General features: G+C 37.1%; 1 long non-coding RNA gene across 1 annotated transcript; it reads left to right on the top strand.

Annotated features, from left to right (window-relative positions):
• The first annotated feature begins 3,967 nt into the window (after window positions 1-3,967).
• Window positions 3,968-16,353, top strand: LOC129348699 (uncharacterized). Its single transcript, XR_008601344.1, has 3 exons — window positions 3,968-4,351; window positions 5,496-5,644; window positions 9,474-16,353. It is a non-coding gene; the product is annotated as an uncharacterized LOC129348699 (long non-coding RNA).
• The last annotated feature ends 1,867 nt before the right edge of the window (window positions 16,354-18,220 follow it).

Genomic DNA, 18,220 nt, shown 5'->3' with positions numbered 1-18,220 from the left:
AGCATTGCTGTCCCACCACCATCATGTTTGACTGTAGGATGGTCTCTCTCCTTCCTTTATAAATATAAAGCCACGTCTAACTACAATTTCATGTCATCCGACCACAGAACAGATGACCAAAAGCTTTCTTCTTTGTCAAAGTGAACCTTTGCAAAACTCCGAAAAGCTTTTGTGTGGTTACCAGCCTTGTTTAGTGTCTGCTGGAGTGTCTGATTGAGATGTTGCTACCAGAGCTGCTCAGATTCATCAGGATGGTCTCGATGCTGATTCTTGAATTCTTCTCGGCCTCTTGCGCCAAAGTTCTTGAGCAGGGGTCACCTCTGGCTTTCACAGTGTGAAAATCCTTTGTTGCCTTTTCTCATCTTGTGAGCAACAGCTCACCGAGTGCTTTGGTTGTAGGTGTGACTTGTATGGGTCGTTCCAGAATTGGAGGACATCTGACCTTCAAAATGTTAGAAAAATAGACCTTCGCTTTTGCAATTTTCTGCTCCATATTGATCAATAATAGGTAAACTATCAAAGACTTGATTGGCTCAGCTTATGCAACAATGGTACCATTTTTATTCCATGTTTTATTTGTTGTTTGCTAACCCTACTCTAATCACAGTAACAGGCTTGTTAATCATGCTAATCTTAGCTTTTTCTCAGGAGTAGAAGCTAGATATTTAGCTAGCTGTTAATGCTGACCAAGAGGACAAACTGACTGATGGAAAACAGTCAAAAGAATTAGTCTGATCCTGATAATATGAGGTAGAGTGAGACATTCAATCAAGGCTGACAATGTTATGAAAATATGAAAAATAGAAGAGAGGACATAGCTTTGCTCTAACCATTCTTTCGGAAAACTGATGATGTAAATGACAAAAACAAAACGACAAAAACAAGACACAAAACAACAAAAACAAGACAAAATGACAGAAACAAGGCATAAAATGACAAAAACATCATCAACAAGTTATGCTAACATGTTGTGGGGACACATGTTCCATGCATAATTATTATTATTTAAAATATGTTGATTTGAATAAAATGTTCCCACAATTAAAAGAGACATCAATGAAAAAATAATACCAAAAAAGCAGATTTAAATTTCATTTAACTGTTTTATTTGAGATTCAGTTTGATCATCAGAAGGGTGGGACAAGAGAAAAATGGCATTTTAGGGGGAACAACAGACTTAGGTGGTATTTTAGAAAAAATTTTCAAACATTCTTTTCTCCTAGTTTTTTTTCAGATTTGGTCTCAGGACAAGTACATTTACACAACAACTGCATGTTTTAGTATTTTGTGAAATTTGCTGGGTGGGATGTAAAATATCCTCCAGTACTGGAATGACCCGTAAATGACTGATGAGTAGATGAGCTGCTCTCAGTTTATAGGCTATTAGAACGCTCTAGAACAGGAGTGTCAAACTCATTTTAGTTCAGGTTCCACATCCAACCCAATTTGATCTCAAGTGGACCAGAACAGTTAAATTATAGCATAATAATCTATAAATAACCACAACTACAAATACTCCCTTTGTTTTAATGCAAAAAGGTATGTTTTTGAAAATGTTCACACTTAAGGAATTATCTTTTTACAAAACATTATGAACAAACTGAAAAAGAGAAATAAGATCAATTTCAGTAACATTATGCCTATTAGTTTGTCATTTACACATTACAACTTACAGACCACGATGTTTGTACAAAGGCACAAAACATTTAGTCACAGGTATCTGGAACTGAATGATATAGTATTTTACTTTATGATGAAAATGACAAAAGTCAGACAAAACAATACAAAATATTACAAAAATAAGACTCAAAATGACAAAAAAAATAGACAAACGAAATAAAACAAAACAAAAAAGAGACAAAATTAAACAAAAAGTTACAAAGCAACAAAAAATACACAAAACAACAAAAACGAGACAAAAAATTACACAAATGAGACAAAAAATGACAAAAACTAAAAAACAGAAGTGAGACAAAAAAATACAAAATGAAAAAAACGCTACACAAAATGAATAAAGCAAAACACAAAATGACAAAAATAAGACAAAAAACACAACCAAGACAAAAAGGAAACAGAAAACGACAAAAGCATGAGACAAATGACAAATGTCAGACATTGTCAAGACACAAAATGACACAAGAAACAATGAGAAATCTAATATTTTGCTTTATGATCAAAACAACTTGTCATCATCTAGAAATTATTTAAAATTTATAGTTTTACAAATTAACAATTTGCCGTTAATCTCTTCTCTGTAATTTTTACACTTTACAAAGTCGTCCCACGGGCCGGATTGGACCCTCTGGAGGGCCGCATGTTTGACACCCCTGCTCTAGAACACAGCAAGTACCAGGAGAACAAGAAACGCTACAGAAGCTACATTTTCTCAAAAGAGAAGTCAAGTTCAAAGACAATGAATAATTTCATATGAGGCATTTATCGGTAAAAGGTAAGAGAGAAAACTAGTTAAAATCTGTCTTCAGCACATTTAACAGTTTCTTACTTGCTTTTGTTCATGTCATTTCCGAATCATTTTATCTGTCAGTAAGTGGAACTGGACTGCAGAGAACATCACTGGTAGCCCTCTGCCCTCCATGCAGGACTGATTCTCCACTAGTAGAACCAGGAAGAGGGAACATCGTCAGAGACCCCACTCATCCTGGATATAAACTGTTTTCCCTCCTCCCCTCTGGCAGGCGCTACAGAGCCATGTTCTGTAAGACCACCAGACACAAGAACAGCTTCTTCCTCAATGTCATCACCCTGATAAACAGCTGAGCCATTCCTCCACACCTGTACAAAATTCCAGTGGATATGTACCGTACCTTTTGCACTACAGCATTCTCTGCTTTTTGCACTGTGTCATCATGGAGCAACTATGATTGTTGCACTACTGTGTTTATATTCCTTTGTAGCTTGTAAATATCTGGATATATTGTGTTCTATTTATTTTTATTTGTACTATTTTTTCCCCTGTTATTCTTTCTATAGTTTTTTAAAATTATTCTCTTCCCATATTCCTAGGGTGACAAAACGGCCGACACCAAATTCCTTGTATGTTGTGTTGGCCATGAAAGCTGATTGTGGAAGGTTTAAGCCTCCTGTTGTCTTCATTTACGGGCACCAAAATAAGTTGTTCCTTTGTCTGAAAAAAATCCAAAAACTCTGCAAAAAAATCCCCAAATTTGAAAAAAAATTGCAACATCTTCAGTAAGAAAATTTCAAAAAATTCCTTAAAAGTTTTGTTTTTGTAAAAAAAAATCCCCAAATTTGGCAAGAAATAAAAATTTAAAAAATAGAAAAAAATTCACCAGGTCTCAGGGTGCTTTTTCGTTGCAGTGATGGGTTTGTAAAAATACACAATAAAGCGCACACAACAAAACTCTTTATAAACCAGACCACCGGTATTTGGAGGACTTCTTACGTTGAAATAAGCGTGATCACGTTGTGGCCATGACCTGTCACATGATTCTTATGTCTCCATACCCGAGAGGCTCCCGTCCCCATCAACAGGAAGTGACGTTGTTGCCGGGAGTTGTAGTTTTTCAGCCGACAACTACAACTGTAGTTTTCGGCTGTAGCCTGCACAGATAGGAGCTCTCACTCGTTTCAGTCCCACTTTTTTTTTTTTTTTTTTACCAAAACATTCAGATACACAGCCCACACACACACAAGACATCCACCACGGTCTGTGTACGGATCTGGTAATTGGATTTTCCGTTGTGAAACGGGTATTGAAAAACTAAAAACGAGTGGTTATTTGATTTTCGTTTTAAAATACAAAAATTAAAATCAAAATACAAGGCATTTTTCCTTTTTCATGATCAAAAAGGGATATACAATTTTTTTTAAATGCTTTGATTTTCGTTTTATATTTAGAATAACAAGAAAGTAAAATCAGTAAGAGACAGAAACGACAAAAGGTCCGTTTTTTAATTTTCTGATACCGGAAGTGGTCATCAGCAAGTGTGGAGCCAAACAGAGTACGGTGCATAGACTATATACATTTTTTTTTCGTTAGTTTTCATGGTCAAATGAGAGATCAGGTGTCCGATCTTAAAATAAATCAATATTGATTTTTTATAGAGCGTTAAAGTTTTGCGAGGCCAGGGGGCGGGACTACTTGATTGACAGTCCGGTCTGGAATGATTGACAGGTCCTATGGAGGAGGCAGCAGAGACTCTGTTCTCCTCGTTTGGATTAATTCTGATATAATACCTGTTGGTTTATTTATCGGTGGAGCAGCAGAACATTTTCCACAGACAGTTTTCCTGCCCGTTGGCTTGTTTTAGCCAGTTTTCTACCTTCGGCTGATTCTACCAGCAGACACTGAAAGGACTCTGATAGTTCGGTAAGTAAGTGTTTATTTTCGTATCGGTGCCGCTTTTATTGCACTTTATATGCAGCTTTCGTGTCAGATATAATGTGTGCCATGCGCTCCAGATGTTGGTGGAGTTTGTTTCAGTGTGTGTTGACCAGAGAAGAAAGTTAGCATAGTAAATATTAGCTTTAATGTTAGCGATGCTAACCGAGCTAGCTGTTCAGTCTCAGCCAGATTAAAGCTAACGTAGCATCAAGCTAATGTGTTGAGTTTCATGTAAACAGCTGGTGTGTTGTGTTCCTGTAATGTGGTTCATTAAGTTCATAAAACTGTGGCTGGTTGACATTAATGTAACATTCAGGAAACTTACATGTGATTAAAACAACGTTAATGTTCTAGTTGTCAGTAATCAGCTTTAATTTGACACTAAAACAGACTGATAGTTTTAAATGACATCAGTTTCATTAATTTGTTGAAAATTGTCTCATTTGTTGTTGTGATGTTGCTGCTGATTCATTAAAAGCAGATGATCCATGTTGAAGATACGTTTAGTTCTAGTATCAGAAGTACAAGAAGGAAAATGGAAGTTTAGTTCTGCTACATCAAAGATTTCAGGATTAAAAAACTAAATGAGCCTTTATGCCTCAAACATTATTTTTACAATAAAGAAATAATGAAATAATAACAGATAATAAAAATATAAATAGCAGAGAAAACCTGAGAGAATAATTTCCTGAAAAGTCTGTGAAGGAAAAGCAGCTTTTTTATCCTGAAAGATCAGAATCAGCTCTAACATCTGCATCTGACAGCATCAAGTCAACCAGAAAGAAAAGAAGAAAGAAAATGACTTCTTTCTGATCACATCTGTTCCGCTGCTCATAGTCTGCTGCTGCTCACATTCTTCACATTTATAGTCAACTTGTAAAAGTTCAGCAGACAGGTGCTCTGCTTTGGAGTGTGACGATGTTGTCGGTGATGTGGAGAGTGAAGTTTCTGTTTCACCCACAGCGTGCTTTAGGGCAGCCGGGTTGGACTTGATGTTTGAAATACTGACCGACAGCTCAGATTAAATTTTTTCAATTTAACTGTCTGTAGTTCTGTTTTGATGGGTGTTTAACTTTCACTCAAAGCCGCCAGGAGCTGGGTCTTTAAAATAACCGCCGTCTCGTTACAGAGTGAAAGTAGCAGTTCCTCCTTAAGGTCAGAGATTGCAGCATCTGAGGGCCTCTTCAAAAGAAGACATAGTTGATGAAGGCATTCTGGAGCAGGACCAGAAAGACCACGACCAAGCAGCCTTGAGATCTTAGGCAGCGTTTCCCTGAGGTGGGTGGCAACGGTGTTCACGGTCAGGTCTGTGGTAATCCCATCAAAAAACAAAAAAGAAAAAAATCTAGATTATAAATCAACATGTAACCAAAGCACTCTGTGTATAACGCCATAGTATAGGATGTAGTTCAGAAAATGTCAAAGTATAGTATACTTTTCAAGAATAACATAGTATGGCCTGTAGTTCATAGTATAGCATGTCGGCAAAAAAAACCAACTGATTATTATGTGGTTCAAAAAGTGCAAAATGATAGGATGTTGCCTAAAATTGTTATGTATGATATGTGGTTCAAAAAATGTCATAGTGCAGTATATTGTCAAAATAGTATGTTTTTCAAGAACACATCAGAGTATATGTCGTCTAAAAAATGCCATAGAATAATATTTCATTGCACAAGTAAAAGTATAGTAATTTTTAAAACTGTTCAAATTCTTATATGTTGCTAAAAAACAAAAAAAACTAAAACAAAAAAAGTCATAGTAATATGTCAATTTAAAAATCCTATAGTATAGAGTGTCGCCCAACAAAGGTCATAGTATAGCATGTCGCTCTAAAAATGTCATATTATAGCATGTTGCTGTAAAAATGTCATAGTATAGCATGTCGCTCTAAAAATATCATAGTATAGCATGTCGTCCAAAAAACGTCATCGTATAGCATGTCGCTCTTGAAACGTCATAGCATAGCATTGTTACGGCCTCTGTAAAGTTGACAAGGCTCGAATAAACAAAGAGACCGGCAACGTATAAACAAGACAGACACGGCAGGTAAAGTGAGAATGGGGAAAAACCCAACTTTATTAACAATTAATTCAACTAACGTGAATCAACTAAGATGAAAAAATTGGTGAAAGTAAAAGGGCTGTAGCTGCTGGCCAAAAGAAACAAAAGAGGGGTGGTGAATGTGGCTAACCCTGCAATGGGCTCTCGGACCAGTCACCACCACGTACTAAACTTCCTAACCACAAATAAATACTACAAAAGAAAACAGCGAAAATAGGACTACCAGCAACTACAGCCAAACTAAAACAACAAAACCCAGCAATCAAAACATGCGTGGGGAGGGAATAGCCAAAGTACCTGAAACAAAAATAACACAATGTTAATCACAAAAGGAAAGTTTATAAACGCAACCAAACCCCTCACGCGTTTGTCCAGGAGGACGTGTGGCTTGGAGGTGCTCCAATCTCTGCTCTGACTGCCGCTCTTTCCTGCCTGCCTAAATACCCTCCTCCTCCCTAAGTGCTAACAGCACTCAGGTGTGCTGCAATTACACAGATAAAGGGAGGAGGGAGACCAGAGAGAGCAAGGAGAGACAGCAGCCAGCCACACGTAACAAGCATGTTGCTCTAAATACGTCATAGTATAGCCTTTGATCCAAAAAACGTCATAGTATAGCATGTCATCCAAAGAACATCATAGTATAGTATGTCGCTCTTAAAACGTCATAATATAGCATGTTGCTCTAAAAATGTCATAGTATGGCATGTCGCTGTATGAACGTCATAGTATAGCATGTCGCTCTAAAAACGTCATTGTATAGCATGTCGCCCAAAAAATGTCATAGTAGAGCATGTCGTCCAAAAAACGTCATCGTATAGCATGTCCCTCTTGAAACGTCATCGTATAGCATGTCACTCTAAAAATGTCATAGTATACCATGTCGCTCTAAAAACGTCATAGTATAGCATGTCGCTGTATAAACGTCATAGTATAGCATGTCGCCCAAAAAACGTCATAGTATAGCATGTCGTCCAAAAAAGTCATAGTATAGCATGTCACTCTAAAAACGTCATAATATAGCATGTTGCTCTAAAAATGTCATAGTATAGCATGTCGCTGTATAAACGTCATAGTATAGCATGTCGCTCTAAAAACGTCATAGTATAGCATGTCGCCCAAAAAATGTCATAGTCGAGCATGTCGTCCAAAAAACGTTATCGTATAGCATGTCCCTCTTGAAACGTCATCATATAGCATGTCGCTCTAAAAACGTCATAATATAGCATGTTGCTCTAAAAATGTCATAGTATAGCATGTCGCTGTATAAACGTCATAGTATAGCATGTCGCCCAAAAAATGTCATAGTAGAGCATGTCGTCCAAAAAACGTTATCGTATAGCATGTCCCTCTTGAAACGTCATCATATAGCATGTCGCTCTAAAAACGTCATAGTATAGCCTTTGCTCTAAAAACGTCATAGTATAGCCTTTGGTCCAAAAAACGTCATAGTATAGCATGTCGCTCTAAAAACGTCATAGTATAGCATGTTGCTCTAAAAACGTCATAGTATAGCATGTCGCTCTAAAAACGTCATAGTATAGCCTTTGGTCCAAAAAACGTCATAATATAGCATGTTGTCCAAAAAACGTCATCGTATAGCATGTCCCTCTTGAAACGTCATCGTATAGCATGTCACTCTAAAAACGTCATAGTATAGCCTTTGCTCTAAAAACGTCATAGTACAGCCTTTGGTCCAAAAAACGTCATAGTATAGCATGTCACTCTAAAAACGTCATAGTATAGCATGTCACTCTAAAAACGTCATAGTATAGCATGTTGCTCTAAAAACGTCATAGTATACCATGTCGCTCTAAAAACGTCATAGTATAGCCTTTGCTCTAAAAACGTCATAGTATAGCATGTCGCTCTAAAAACGTCATCGTATAGCATGTCACTCTAAAAACGTCATAGTATAGCCTTTGCTCTAAAAACGTCATAGTATAGCATGTCGCTCTAAAAACGTCATCGTATAGCATGTCACTCTAAAAACGTCATAGTATAGCATGTCGCTCTAAAAAGTCATAGTATAGCATGTTCCTCTAAAAACATCATAGTATAGCATGTCGCTCTAAAAACGTCATAGCATGTTGCTCTAAAAACGTCATAGTATAGCCTTTGCTCTAAAAACGTCATAGTATAGCATGTCGCTCTAAAAACGTCATAGTATAGCATGTCGCTCTAAAAACGTCATAGCATGTTGCTCTAAAAACGTCATAGTATAGCCTTTGCTCTAAAAACGTCATAGTATAGCATGTCGCTCTAAAAACGTCATAGTATAGCATGTCGCTCTAAAAACGTCATAGTATAGCATGTCGCTCTAAAAACGTCATAGCATGTTGCTCTAAAAACATCATAGTATAGCCTTTGCTCTAAAAATGTCATATTATAGCATGTCATCCAAAAAACATCACAGTATAGCATGTCGTCCAGAAAGTGTCAGAGTATAGCCTTTGGTCTACAAACGTCCGAGTATAGCATGTCGCTCTGAATACCTCATAGTTTAGCCTTTAGTCCACAAAACGTTATATCCTGGCTGTCTGAAGTAGGTGAGAAGCAACAGAAAAACAGTCCAAACGCTGGTTTCCAGAGGGTTAGACGAGTATTTCTTTGAAAGAGGAAGTTTACAACAACACAACATGTGAGGGGGTTAAAAGCAAATGGGTGTTAATAAAATAAAAATAAATAAACAGAACTAAAAGTGAACTTCACGTTGACATTGTTGGTCATTCCAACCAGGAACAAATTAAAAGATAATCAATACGAAAACCAACTCTTCCTGTTCACCTGTTAAAACCCCAAAACACACCGCAGTAGCATCCTAAACTAAAACTACCAATGGGTTCCCTGTTTTCCTTTGTGAACAATTCAAAAGTCCCTCTCTATCTCCCCACACATCCACCAACCACTGGAACACATCTCCAAAGTTCTGCCAGGCCAGCTCAGATTCCCCTCAGAAGAAGTGCTGCCACCAGCCAGATGAAGGAGCCTTTTGAGATGCAGCTGGCATCGTGATTTGACTGTACTTTGGTTTGTTCCAATCCAGCTTCAGCTCCAGAGACGGCAGGCGGGACGAGTCAACGGAGGCCGGGTGGACGAAGGCATGCAGCTGAGTCGAAAAAAAAAATGTGATTTTTCGACATGTTGTAAAAACGTGCCATATGATGAAATAATGTAAAGCAGGCCGTGAAAAACACTCCAGAAAGGTTTTCTTTGAAAAAAAAAAAATCATCATGAATTTTGGCGCAAAAAAACACCATAGTATAGCATGTTGCTCTAAAAACGTCATAGTATAGCATGTTGCTCTAAAAACGTCATAGTATAGCCTTTGGTCCAAAAAACGTCATAGTATAGCATGTCGCTCTTAAAACGTCATAGTATAACATGTTGCTCTTAAAACGTCATAGTATAGCATGTTGATCTCAAAATGTCATAGTATAGCGTGTCGCTCTAAAAACATCGTAGTATAGCATGTCGCCCAAAAAAGTCATAGTATAGCATGTCGTCCAAAAAACGTCATCATATAGCATGTCACTCTTGAAACGTCATAGTATAGCATGTCTCTCTAAAAACGTCATAGTATAGCATGTCGCTCTAAAAACATCATAGCATCGCATGTCGCTCTAAAAACGTCATAGTATAGCATGTTGCTCTAAAAACGTCATAGTATAGCATGTTGATCTAAAAACGTCATAGTATAGCATGTGGCTTGAAAAACGTCATAGTATAGCATGTCGCTCTAAAAACGTCACAGTATAGCCTTTGGTCCAAAAAACGTCATAGTATAGCATGTCGTCCAAAAAAGTCATAGTATAGCATGTCGTCCAAAAAAGTCATAGTATAGCATGTCACTCTAAAAACGTCATAATATAGCATGTTGCTCTAAAAATGTCATAGTATAGCATGTCGCTGTATAAACGTCATAGTATAGCATGTCGCCCAAAAAATGTCATAGTAGAGCATGTCGTCCAAAAAACGTTATCGTATAGCATGTCCCTCTTGAAACGTCATCATATAGCATGTCGCTCTAAAAATGTCATAGTATAGCCTTTGCTCTAAAAACGTCATAGTATAGCCTTTGGTCCAAAAAACGTCATAATATAGCATGTTGTCCAAAAAACGTCATCGTATAGCATGTCCCTCTTGAAACGTCATCGTATAGCATGTCACTCTAAAAACGTCATAGTATAGCATGTCGCTCTTAAAACGTCATAGTATAGCCTTTGCTCTAAAAACGTCATAGTATAGCCTTTGGTCCAAAAAACGTCATAGTATAGCATGTCACTCTAAAAACGTCATAGTATTGCATGTCACTCTAAGAACGTCATAGTATAGCATGTCGCTCTAAAAACGTCATAGTATCGCATGTCGCTCTAAAAACGTCATAGTAGAGCATGTTGCTCTAAAAACGTCATAGTGTAGCATGTTGCTCTAAAAACGTCATAGTATAGCATGTTGCTCTCAAAATGTCATAGTATAGCGTGTCGCTCTAAAAACATCGTAGTATAGCATGTCGCCCAAAAAATGTCATAGTATAGTATGTCGTCCAAAAAACGTCATAATATAGCATGTCACTCTTGAAACGTCATAGTATAGCATGTCTCTCTAAAAACGTTATAGTATAGCATGTCGCTCTAAAAACGTCATAGTATAGCATGTTGCTCTCAAAATGTCATAGTATAGCGTGTCGCTCTAAAAACATCGTAGTATAGCATGTCGCCCAAAAAATGTCATAGTATAGTATGTCGTCCAAAAAACGTCATAATATAGCATGTCACTCTTGAAACGTCATAGTATAGCATGTCTCTCTAAAAACGTTATAGTATAGCATGTCGCTCTAAAAACGTAATAGTATAGCATGTCGCTCTAAAAACGTCATAGTATAGAATGTCGCTCTAAAAACATCATAGTATAGCATGTTGCTCAAAAAATGTCATAGCATCGCATGTCGCTCTAAAAACGTCATAGTATAGCATGTCGCTCTAAAAACGTCATAGTATAGCATGTGGCTCAAAAAACGTCATAGTATAGCATGTCGGTCTAAAAACGTCATAGTATAGCATGTTGCTCTAAAAACGTCATAGCATCGCATGTCGCTCTAAAAACGTCATAGTATCGCATGTCGCTCTAAAAACGTCATAGTGTAGCATGTTGCTCTAAAAACGTCATAGCATCGCATGTCGCTCTAAAAACGTCATAGTATAGCATGTCACTCTAAAAACGTCATAGTATAGCATGTCGCTCTAAAAACGTCATAGTATAGTATGTTGCTCTAAAAAAGTCATAGTATAGCATGTTGCTCTAAAAACGTCATATTATAGCATGTCGCTCTAAAAACGTCATAGTATAGCATGTCGCTCTAAAAACGTCATAGCATCGCATGTCGCTCTAAAAACGTCAGAGTATAGCCTTTGGTCCAACAAACGTCATCATATAGCATGTCGCTCTAAAAACGTCATCGTATAGCATGTCGTTCTAAAATCGTCATAGTATAGCATGTCGCTCTAAAAACGTCATAGTATAGCATGTCACTCTAAAAACGTCATAGCATGTCGCTCTAAAAACGTCATAGTATAGCATGTTGCTCTAAAAACGTCAGAGTATAGCATGTTGCTCTAAAAACGTCATAGTATAGCATGTTGCTCTAAAAACGTCATAGTATAGCCTTTGCTCTAAAAATGTCACAGTATAGCATGTCGCTCTAAAAATGTCATAGTATAGCATGTCATCCAAAAAACACAGTATAGCATGTCGTCCAGAAAGCGTCAGAGTATAGCCTTTGGTCTAAAAACGTCAGACTACAGCATGTGGCTCTGAAAATGTCATAGTTTAGCCTTTAGTCCACAAAACGTTATGTCCTGGCTGTCTGAAGTAGGTGAGAAGCAACAGAAAAACAGTCCAGACGCTGGTTTCCAGAGGGTTAGACGAGTATTTATTTGAAAGAGGAAGTTTACAACAACACAACATGTGAAGGGTTTAAAAGGAAAGTGGTGTTAGTAAAATAAAAATAAACAGAACTAAAAGTGAACTTCACGTTGACATTGTTGGGCATTCCAACCAGGAACAAAGTAAAAGATAATCAATACGAAAACCAGCTCTTCCTGTTCACCTCTTAAAACCCCAAAACACACCGCAGTAGCATCCTAAACTAAAACTACCAATGGGTTCCCTGTTTTCCTTTGTGAACAATTCAGAAGTCCCTCTCTATCTCCCCACACATCCACCAACCACTGGAACACATCTCCAAAGTTCTGCCAGGCCAGCTCAGCTTCCCCTCAGAAGGAGTGCCGCCACCAGCCAGATGAAGGAGCCTTTTGAGATGCAGCTGGCATCGTGATTTGACTGTACTTTGGTTTGTTCCAATCCAGCTTCAGCTCCAGAGACGGCAGGCGGGACGAGTCAACGGAGGCCGGGTGGACGAAGGCATGCAGCTGAGTCGGGAAAAAAAATGCGATTTTTCAACATGTTGTAAAAACGTGCCATATGATGAAATAATGTAAAGCAGGCCGTGAAAAACACTCCAGAAAGGTTTTCTTTGAAAAAAAAAACCATGAATTTTGGTGCAAAAAAATGCCATGTCGGGAAAAATGCGATTTTTCAACATGTTGTAAAAATGTGCCATATGATGAAATAATGTAAAAGAGGCCGTGAAAAACACTATGGTAAGGTTCTCTTTGAAAAGAAAATCATCATGAATTTTGGTGCAAAAAAACGCCTTAGTATACTATGTCGGAAAAAAAATGCAATTTTTCAACATGTTGTAAAAATGTGCCATATGATGAAATAATGTAAAGGAGGCCGTGAAAAACACTATGGTAAGGTTCTCTTTGAAAAAAAATCATCATGAATTTTGGCGCAAAAAAAACACCACAGTATACTATGTCAAAAGAAAAAAGCGATCTTTCAACATGTAAAAACGTGCCATATGATGAAATAATGTAAAAGAGGCCGTGAAAAACACTATGGTAAGGTTCTCTTTGAAAAGAAAATCATCATGAATTTAGGCGCAAAAAAAGGCCATAGTATACTATGTCGGTAAAATGTCATTTTTCAGCATGTTGTGAAAACATGCCATATGATGAAATAATGTGAAAGAGGCCATGAAAAATACTCCAGAAAGGTTTTCTTTGAAAAAAAATCATCATGAATTTTGGCGCAAAAAAACGCCATAGTATACTATGTCGGGAAAAAAAAAGTGATTTTTCAACATGTGGTAAAAACGTGCCACATGATGAAATAATGTAAAGGAGGCCGTGAAAAACACTCCAGAAATGTTTTCTTTGAAAAAAAAATCATGAATTTTGGTGCAAAAAAAATGCCATAGTATACTGTCGAAAAATGTCATTTTTCAACATGTTGTGAAACCATGCCATATGATGAAATAATGTAAAAGAGGCCATGAAAAATACTCCAGAAAGGTTTTCTTTGAAAAAAAAAAAATCATCATGAATTTTGGTGCAAGAAAACGTCATAGTATACTCTGTCGAAAAATGTCATTTTTCATCATAGTATACTATGTCGAAAAATGTCATTTTTCAACATGTTGTGAAAACATGCCGTATGATGAAAAAATGTAAAGCAGGCTGTGAACAACACTCCAGAAAGGTTTTCTTTGAAAAGAAATCATCATGAATTTTGGCGGGTAAAAACGCCTTACGATACTATGTCGAAAAAAAATGCGATTTTTCAAACATGTTGTAAAAACATGCCATATGATGAAATAATGTAAAGGAGGGTGTGAAAAACACTCCAGAAAGGTTTTCTTTGAAGAAACAATCATCATGAATTTTGGTGCAAACAAAACCGCCTTACGATACTATGTCGAAAAAAAAAATGCCATTTTTCAACATGTTGTAAAAACGTACCATATGATGAAATAATGTGAAGTAGGCCGTGAAAAACACTCCAGAAAGGTTTTCTGTGAAAAAAAATCATCATGAATTTTGGCGCAAAAAAAATGCCATAGTATACTATGTCGAAAAATGTCATTTTTCAACATGTTGTGAAAACATGCCATATGATGCAATAATGTAAAGCAGGCTGTGAAAAACACTCCAGAAAGGTTTTCTTTGAAAAGAAAATCATCATGAATTTTGGCGGATAAAAACGCCATAGTATACTATGTCAAAAAAAAAAAAACGCGATTTTTCAACATGTTGTAAAAATGTGCCATATGATGAAATAATGTAAAGGAGGTCGTGAAAAACACTATGGTAAGGTTCTCTTTGAAAAAAAATCATCATGAATTTTGGCGCAAAAAAATGCCATAGTATACTATGTCGGAAAAAAAATGCAATTTTTCAACATGTTGTAAAAACATGCCATATGATGAAATAATGTAAAATAGGCCGTGAAAAACACTCCAGAAAGGTTTTCTTTGGAAAAAAAAATCATCATGAATTTTGGCGCAAAAAAATGCCATAGTATATACTATGTCGAAAAATGTCATTTTTCAACACTAAATCTTATTGAAAAATATGTTTTACTTAAGTCCAACTGTTTCAGCCATCTCTACCCCTCCTTAGGTACCACTCTAAAATACATTATACAAAAAAAATCCAGTAGATGTCACTGTGTTTTGAAATAGCATGCAGAGCAAGTTAGTCTGCTCACAGGAAGTTAGCACGAGCAAAATCACTCCTCACGAGGCCTCTGTTTGCTGTGATTTTCAAAGGTAAAGTAATACTTTTGACATATTATGGTGCCTAACGAGTTGCTGAACACAAATGTGTCATTTGGAATGTAAAAAAAAATATTTAAAAGGGTAAAATAATTTTTCTCAACCGTTTGGTACAGGTCAATATTTTAAAAATCGCTGGGTCTCTTCATAAAAAAAAAACATTCATTGTTGTTATTCGTGCCCCAAAGAGATAAGAAATATAAAGAAATAATTTTTTCATTGCCTTTTTCTTGGTGAGGATGTTTAAGGGTTAACTTAACATCTGTAAACAAAACAAAAACGTATCAACAAAGTTTTCTGTTAGAGTTTGTGTTCTTGTAAGTTTAACTCCAAGATTTTAAATCCTTTCATTTACTGCAAATGAATATCTACTCCAATTGTCTCACTAATAATCATTATCAGCCTTAAAAACCCACAAAACACCCCTCTATACTCGACTGCACTTAGTACAGTCCGGTTCCCCCTTCTATAAATCTGCTTGGAATCGTCCACTTCCTGTTTGTCAAAGTGGCCTTCTACCTGGACAGGTTTTGTTGGAGCTCATGCTACAAACATTCTGGGTAACTGCACTTTAATATGGATGGATGACATTGAATTAGAGTCTGTTTTCATGAGAGTGAGTTAAGATGTGTAGCTCTGTCATTAAATAGGAAATTATTTCTCATAATTCACAGAGAAAAGTCTGAAATGTTTGCTAGGTTAGCATCCCACATGTTCTTTGGCTCAGCTAAAGCTAACTCTCTCCAACTTCTGGATCTCTTGAGTTGCTTGTTGTTAAATTATCTTGCTGTAGGTGCTGAAGCTCAGAAAGTCTGAGATGTTTGTTCAAAATAAGCTCATTCTCAAGTATTATCTGAACTGTCTTCTTTTGTTTGAACTTTTCCTAAACTTAGGAGTTAATGACAGAGCAGCACATCCAGACTCAGTCTCATTTATGTAGAGATTAAACTTCAGTGTCATTCATTGATGTTAAAGTGCAGTTTTTCAAATGTTTGTTGCACATGCTCCCGACCAAAGCAGTCCAGGTGGAAGACGATGTGAAGAGAAAGCTCCAGAGGATGAATATCACACATTTACGTTGTAAATAAATGTCCTTTAATTAGACATTGTCATGCAAAAGTTGGATTTCCCTTTAATGATGTTCAAATCTTTGTTGAGTGTTTTGTTGATGTTGTTTTCTAAATATTTTTTGACACTCTGCCCCAAAGATTAAAACCTTTTCCGGCTCACAAGCTGCAACAATTCACACATTATCAACTATCTTTCTGACTAAACTAAGATAAAAACTGAAAAACCGCTTGATTCCTGCATCATGAATGTAAATCTTTTTGGTTTTTATGACGGTAAACTGAATATATTTGGGTTTGACATTTTATAAACCAAAACAAGAAATGAATTACTGCAGAAAACAATCAACAGATTAATGGACAAAGGAAAATGTGTTTTCCAACATATATGGCTGAATTACTCCAACATTACAAGATACATACAATTTAAATTCGGTTTTTTTTATATAACGCCAATTACAGGTCAAATTGTCTCAAGACGCTTTATTTTTATATTTTTTTCTCATATGTAAAATATGACAAAGTAAGAAATTTAAACCTCTTGACTAATCCAATTTATTATTTGGTTTTTAAGAGACTAATCGACAACTAAGTTTCTCCACTAAAACTAATAAACATGAGGTCAAATAGAAGGAACAGTTTTAAATACTGCAGTTCCACGACGACAAGAATAAAGTTTGTCAACAAAAAGTAAATCTGCTGGTGGATTCCATGAAAGTCCTAATAAATGATAATAAAGTGTGATACTAAAGATTTGTGGTGCTAAAAATCTCAAAGTAAAGATATCAAGTTGAACGTCTGGATGGAGGTTGATAAAAGTTGACCTCCCTTCATTTCTCTGGAACCGACTCCATGGATTTTATGGATGGTGGTTAAAGACCTGCTCTTCTAGTGGTCTTCCTTCTAGTCGCTGTAAAAAGTCAGTCCATCCTGACCGACTTCAACACCTCTTCATGACAACTTGTTCTGCCTCAGACATGGTGGAAACTCCAGAAACTCGGGAAAACCCATGGAGACTCGAAGAACTCGTGGAGACTCGAAGAACTCGTCAGGCGGGGGAAGGTGTGGTGGGTGGTGGGGGGAGGTGGGGGAGTAGAGGGGGGAGACCGCCACCCACCTCCCCGCCTACTCTCCGCCCTGACTCCACCCAGACTCCGCCTTGGCTCCACCCATGTCGTCACTTCAGAAACTACGATGCCAAAGGGACGACGAATTTATTTCATTTTATCTGATCTGTAGCTCAGTGAGTTAAGGATTTGCCTATGGAGCTGCAGGTCGCTGGTTCAAGACCAGTCCCTTCTTAAATTTTCTCAAAATTCTGACAAAGACAAACAAAGAAAAGGGCCAGTGGCGGGTCTTGAACCTGCGACCTTCCACTCTGTAGTCTCTCTTCTTATCCCCCTGAGCTATCTGCTCAGATACTAAATCTTCTGGTTTTTGCGCATTTATCATCTATTTTTTGTCATTTTCGAGTTTTTTTTTTTTTTTTTTAAACTCGAGTCTCGACTCGACTGTTTTTCTCGGTGGGTTGGACTTCAGCCTTTGTGCTGGAGGGTTGAACCCTCAGTTCCAAGACTTTCCAAAGCCTCGAGACCCTCCGAGTCCTCAGGACCTGAGCTTTCACACAGTCTGAGGGCTGAAATTTTCTAAGTCCCACAGTAGTTCTCTGTTAGATTTAACTTTCAGACAGTCCAAGGACTGATATCTTCGAAGTTCTTGAGTAGTTCTCTGTTAGTTTGAACCTTTCGACAGTCTGAGGACTGAAGTTTTATAAGTTTCTCTGTACATTCTCTGTTAGTTTGACCTTCTCGACAAGTCTTGAGGGCTGTAGTTTTAAAGTATTCTCAGTACTTCTCTCGTTAGTTTGAACTTTGGTTCACAGAAGCCCTTCTTCCGATACTTGGGACCATGAGTCTCGTATTTCTACATTCAGACCATCCATCTGAGTTCTTCTCCTGACATTATCCCTACCTCGTGGATTTTTAGAAATCCTGAACAAACTTTGATCTCTTCACTGAACAGTAAACTGTTGTGGAGCCATCAGAA

The sequence above is a fragment of the Amphiprion ocellaris genome, chromosome 4 (genome assembly GCF_022539595.1).
Source record: "Amphiprion ocellaris isolate individual 3 ecotype Okinawa chromosome 4, ASM2253959v1, whole genome shotgun sequence".
In the NCBI taxonomy this organism is placed as follows: domain Eukaryota; kingdom Metazoa; phylum Chordata; class Actinopteri; family Pomacentridae; genus Amphiprion; species Amphiprion ocellaris.
Note: the sequence above shows the minus strand (reverse complement) of the source record. Positions and strands in the feature narration are given on the sequence as shown.